A 7,119-nucleotide genomic window follows, 5' to 3' on the forward strand; every position below is an offset into this window, starting at 1 on the left:
AGGAAAACATCGTGAGGAAACCTGCATGTGTCTAATTTCAACGAAATTCTGCCACATGTGTATCCACCTATCCGCATTGGAGCAGCGTGGTGGGATATGCTGCAAACCTTCTCAAAGGGAGAGGAGGACTTAGCCCAGCAGTGGGAAATTTACTTGCTGTTAATATAAAATGTTGTTATTAAGACAAAGTCCGTCGTTGAGGAGGCGTCGCCGACAATTGATATGCGTAGTGTGTATACTTTGGGGTAGCTCAGTTTGAGCTCATATTATAAGTTTTTAGTGTAATTTAGTTTCCTTTGGTATTTTATAAATTAAGTGAAACTAATTCCTTAGTTGGATTAATTAATATTGAATACCACCTTGTATTTTTCAATTGATATTATTCTTAAATAAAAAAAACAAGTCGATTCGGACTCACGCACGAAGAACTAACTATCACGGTTCATGATGTACAGCCTGGTGACAGACTGACGGACAGCGGAGCCTTAGTAATAGGGTCCCGTTTTATCCTACGGGTACGGAACCCTAGAATAATTCCTAAAGTGTAGTTATTTTTATAACATTTAATATATTTTTCTATCGTTAAAAATTTATTCAATCGTGTATCGATATCTTAAGAAAATATATTATATAAAACTTTAATAGAACAGTTAAAAAAATTCTGTGTCATCCTAAAAACAATTTTTAAATTAAATTAAAAGTAAGTTTAGGCGGACGAGATCGCGATTCTCTAAGACCATTCACCGTAAAACATGTACTAGTTTTTGATAATTAATATAACTAGATAGACTGCCAATGGGCACGCTTCGATACAGCAGTTGAACTAAGTTCACATAAGTACGCACACTAGTAAACTAGTTTGACGTTTGTCGAGCGTCAAACGCAACTGTCACACTAAGATATTAGAGTTGGTTCGTTTGTTTTAGTTTGACATTCTACCTGTAAATAATATAAATCTGCAATTCACAGCAGTTATTAGCGCCTGGCGTTAAAGAAGCTGCTTATGTCTTGTCGTCTTTTGTTTAATCAGAAAGATTAAGATCACCGCGACAAAACGTGATTCTAATTTTAAATATACTGCAACATGGCGTCATTGAATGTTTAATCAATAAAAAAATTCAAAAAAAAAAATATCTCCGTGGAATTTAAAAATATCTTAGGAACCGTGGCCCCTTGCCTAGACTGCCTGTTGGATAATCCGGCCCTGGGTAACCCAGTTGCAATTGCAGCACTAATAACACTACTTAGTATTGTTTTGTTCCAAGTGAATCGTAAGTGAGCCAGTGTAATTAAAGGCACTATTATATAACTTCTTAGGTACCTAAGTTGGTTGCGTATTGACGATGTAAGTATAGGTTATATTCTTTACAGCGGCAATTTCTCTGAAGTGTAATGACCACTACTATATATAAAAAATATTGTTAACACGTTCAATGCGGAGCGAGGTCTAATACCCTTGCAGTACGGCTAAGAAAAACATAGATTTCTCTGTCGTTAGTAACATATATTTGATATATTGTAGGAAAGTGATAAATATATTTATATGATGCCTATTGAAAACAGAATGCTATGGTGTAACTACTTTAATACGGGTATCTTTGACTATGTACCGCACTGAAGAAATAAAATTCGATCACATCACATCGAGTTTTAGTTTCTTAAACGTTACGGGTTCTAATAAGCCCCGTGCCAGTATACACACACACACACATACACACACACACACACACACACAAACACACACACACACAGATACAAGCCAGCGCGATACAACGCGAGCTCGTGCTTCCACTGTGAATATCGTTCAATATTTCAATATTTTAATGTTTGGTTTCTAATCGTTTCTATTTTATATTTTTTCTGTTTGAGTCACTCTGTTAATGTTTATTTTCAATACTTTAAACATTGTAATCTTTTTGGCCTTACATTTTAAATCAATGTAAAACTATAATTATGTTTTGAAAAACGCTGTTGATTACAAATAAATAAATAAATAAATAAATAATGATCGTTTTCATCCGAGGTCTTAAAGGCCCCGTACCGCAGGAATAGAAAAATACAAAAATGATGCCGCTGCCGACGTGTTACAGGTGAATTTACTATGTAATTTTGATTAAAATTTTGATTAAAGTTATATACTACGAGACGTTAGTGTGAGCCTATCTCGCTGTAAAGCCGAAGATCTGAGGTACTGGGTTCGAAACCTCGGACCGATACAAGGTTATTCAATTATTCAGTCAAAAAAATCTCCTTAGTTACATGTAAAGCTGTTGGTCCTGCGTCTCAACTCATTCCGGTCCGGTGTACGATATGTCCTGCGTAGTGATTGGCTACTCACCCCTGAGTTTGGTCGTCGTGGCCGGAAACGGAAAAAACTACATTATTACTATAAGTATGAGACAGCCCAAATTGTATTGACACGGCATTTAATTGTGAACATTTCTTCTAAATATAATACTATATATTGAACGAAGACCATATCTCCTCGTAAGTATGAACACACTCATATCAACAATTGAAACGACTTATCATATTTATTATCGTCATTAAAAATACAAAAAGTTGTTAATATTATAAGTGAAAGCTATTATTATTCATTATTATTAAATTTTAATGCTTAATTATATTTTGAAGTTGTCATTAAAGCATTTCTTCGAGAAATAAAAGCTACCACAGACTTGTACATCGACGATGCGTTTGACGCGCGTTTAGAAAACTAATAAAACTTGCTTGGTAGAAAGTAAAAAGTGTGCCCGCTGTTTTGTCGATAAATATACTTTGGAAGCTAAGATTTTATGATCCTTGCGCCTATATTGGCCCACTGACACTTTACATCGGAACACAAAAACCCTAAGTACTTATTGCTGATTGGCATTTGAATTTATGATAAGTCCAGACCCAAACAATCAAAGAACGACTAAGTCTTTCAACCAAGTAAACTTACTATCCTCTTACAAGAGAAATATTCTTTTTTTTCTCCACTAATTACGTGCAATCAATAAAAATATATATAATGCAATAAAATGGCGACTCATGTGAGCCAGTGAAAATAGTTTATCATTCAACATCTTAAACATCTCACATTATCGGATATCCTGTTTACAAAACGCGCGTTTCCACTCACGTAGTGTGAACCGGCTCTAATTCACGACGGAGATTTATATAATGCACCGACGTATCACTGAAAAGCTGAGTGTGTTCCAAATGTGGAATCTTTTTAAAAATGTCGTCGTATTTTTATCTTTGGACGAACAAGAACATCAGTGCACATACAGAAACTGGCTCGCGCGCCAAAGAACGGTTACACTACACTACACAGTCATTTTAAAACATTGTAACACTTTCTGTTTATTTTTTAAATGACGTTACAAAATGTGTCATTAAAGATTATCGCGTAGATACCACAATCTATTGTTTAACTAAATACATTTCATTTCATAGTTTCATATATTCAAGTCAATTGTAAAAAGTACATTGGTAAAGAAGGCATATTATTCGATATAAGATTGTATTGATGATAAAAAAGCGTGGAGTTAATGCTTGTTGACTTCCAGGCAGGAGACATAACATACATATATAATTGTATTAAACTAACATTACTGTATTTTTAGATGTTGAAAAACAGTAACTACTGAGTCTCTTGCCGGTTCTTCTCGGTAGAATCTACATTCCGAATCGGTGGTAGCTTTACTTTAAATAGTTTGTTAAATGACGATTCAAAAGTGCTTGTAAAAGCCTACTTGAATAAAGTATATTTTGATTTTGATTTTTTTTATATAGAATAGCACGTAAAGGAAGAAATCCGCATCAACCCATTGGAACAGCGTGACGCTTTAACCTTTTCCTCACGAGGAAAGCACGCTTTAGTCCCGCAGGGGGACATATCGTGCTATTATATATATAAGTCATATATATTCAAATATTAAATATATACATAAGTCAAATCAAATCAAAATATTCTTTATTCAAACAGGCTCAACTAATTGCATTCATTCATATTTGAATTTGATCATAATAGTAACGTTATTGATACAATAAAATAGATCGATTCAAATTTCGAATCTTACTTCGACCAATCAAAGTCAGGTAGATCGTTACGTAAAACGCTAGTATTGACACGTTTTTCACGTAATTATTGCGACATAAGCAAATAAGACTGAACAAACTGTCGCCTCGTCAGTTACTGCGCGTGAAATTATACAGCGGATTTATCGTAATTCGTTTTAAATTTCACATTCAACACAATATGTTCAGAAAACATCGTTAAAAATAAGGAGGGATGTTCTTTTTTCGCCGTTGATTTAAATAAATATATCGTCTCTATTCAATCATATGTAAATAAATATTGGACAACATCACATACATTATTCTGATCCCAATGTAAGCAGCTAAAGCACTTGTGTTATGGAAAGTCAGAAGTAACGACGGTACCACAAACACCCAGACCCAAGACAACATAGAAAACTAATGAACTTTTTCCAAATCGGCTCGGCCGGGAATCGAACCCAAGACTTCGGAGTGGCTTACCCATGAAAACCGGTGTTTACCCATGAAACTACTTGACCCCGGAGGTTGTCAATATATATTTTAAATCAAATTAAGAGTTGCTTGAATGGATATATAAAAAAATTATGTTAAATTTGCTTGAGATTAATAGACTTTGACACCGTTAAACCGATTAACATAAATTAACATTTACTTGGGAGTAAAGCTCTGTATAAGCCTGTCTGGATAGATATATTCTATCGTCAACAGCAATACTTAATATATTGTTGTGTTCCAGTTTGAACGGTGACAGAGCCAGTATGACTAAAGACACAACAACTTAGTCCGTAAAGTTGGCGTATTGGCGATGTAAGGAATGGTTAAGAACGCCAATGTTACTGGCGGTGGTGACCACTTATCATCAAGTGACCCATTTGCCAATTCGCTTATGTATTCGAAAAAAAAATATCTTGGTTATTTCATTATGGAGGGAGTTTTTAAATTATCCACTTTGTTTTAACTAGCCAATGTGATATGAAAGCACATCAATGATTGTATCGTACATCTCATCTTCATGACAAGAATTGTTATATAATATTTTAGCCCAAGTCATGTCAAATAAATGTATAGAAACAAATATATATATATATTTAGTAAAAAATGATTTATATTATATATCTTTTATATTTTTTTGGGTAATGCCCAATCGAAATAACTACTAAAACAATATAAAACTTCTACTAGAAGGTCCATCGCATTTCGAAGAAGGTTTTTGTAAATAAGCTAATATTTTGAATGCGAAAGTAACTCGGTCTGTTATGCTTTCATGACTGAATCACTGAAGCGAATTTGATAAAATTTAGTTAGCAGGCTTGGACCCCAAGTAAAGATGGATTGCTTTTTATACCTAAAATCTGCTACCGTAACAATAATATGCGGGTGACGCCATAGGAGAAAAGGTGTACTCTTGCAATTCACCTTCTTTAAATTCAGACAATTGAAACGACGATTGTTAAGAATGAATTTCATGTTTTACGTTTCATAATTGTGAAAAGATACATCTGAAAGGAATAAGAATTTATTATTTTCCAAAGAAGTTTCACTTGAAACAAACTAAATACAAAATGTTCAGCTTAAAAAAGAACCTATTTTTCTGCAATACGGGCTTAAGAAATGATGACGTTAAAGTAAAAAGTTTTTAAGATAAAACGGTAAAAAACTTCAGAGAATCTGATAATTTCTACTTCAGAATTCTCAGCTTGAGATTGGATCTTCAAAGTATAAACAAACTCAGTACTGGCTCAATTAGTATTACGTATTTTACTTGGTGGTAGGGCTTTGTGCAAGCCCTGAGTCTGGGTAGGTACCACCCACTCATCAGATACTCTACCACTAAACAGCAGTACTCAGTATTGTTGTGTTCTGATTTGAAGGGGAATGAGCCAGTGTAACTACAGGCGCAAGGGACATAACATCTTAGTTCCCAAGGTTGGTGGCGCATTGGTGATGTAAGGACTGGTTAATATTTCTTACAGCGCCATCGTCAATAGGCGGTGGTGATTACTTACCATCATGTGACCCATTTGCTCGCCGCATAAAGATATCATAAAAAAAAGAGTAAAACCCAGGGTATGAAGGCTTAATACGTTTTGTTATTATCAGCGTGCTGGATCTAATGGCTGGGTAAAGCCTATACTCTATTTATGCAACTGCTTTTTTTTGGAATACAAGACCAATCATTTTGCAATGAGTCCAGCACATCTAGCCAACTCTTTTGAAGCCTAGCACGATATCTTTCGTCACTACAAGGGATTTGGCTGTAATTTTGGCTCATCTGATATGCGGCCGACGTTACGTCTTCGCCTACGTCTATTCTTAACTCGGTCTGATAATTTATGGCCAAAAATATGTGGCTCTATCAAGTTTGTATTCTGCAATTCTCCCTTAACTTAATAAATATATACATATATATATATATATGTGTGTTCATGTATACTAATGCAATAGTAAGTGCAAAAGTAACTCTGCTTGTTTTCTCTGCATGCTTAAAATGCTGATCCGATTTAGATGAAATTTGCTATGAAGAAAGTTTGAATCCCGCGAAGGACATATTCTAACTTTTTAAATTCACCTCTAGAGTTAAGATGGAGGATGACAGTTTGTTTGCTTAAGGTAAAGTTTTATAAAATAGGAAAACGTCAATGATAAATATTAATGATACGGATAATTCAAAGAGATGTACAAAGCGATCGCATTTTCTTTGATCCAGTTCATAGGAGTGAGCCAGTATAATTACAGGTACAAGGCATATAACATTTTAGTTCACGTAAGAGACAGCACAATGACGACATACGAAATGTTTCTCACAGCGGTATGTTTTTAATAATAACATACATATTACACGAGCGAAACCACCCGCGAGCATACGTCCAGGAAATCCCGTAGAATTAACTTGGATTTTATCATCGTAATAAAATTGAAAACAAATTATTTTAATTGCCATTCGCATTTATCGTTCGGAATTATCGCCCGTATTTTCGGTAACAGATATTAATAAAGTATTGTCATTATTAATGATATTTAAATGATTGTTTATACGTTTTAAAATTAATGATCTTATAAAAGAGATATGTA

Source organism: Vanessa tameamea, chromosome 22, assembly GCF_037043105.1.
Source record: "Vanessa tameamea isolate UH-Manoa-2023 chromosome 22, ilVanTame1 primary haplotype, whole genome shotgun sequence".
Classification (NCBI taxonomy): Eukaryota; Metazoa; Arthropoda; class Insecta; order Lepidoptera; family Nymphalidae; genus Vanessa; species Vanessa tameamea.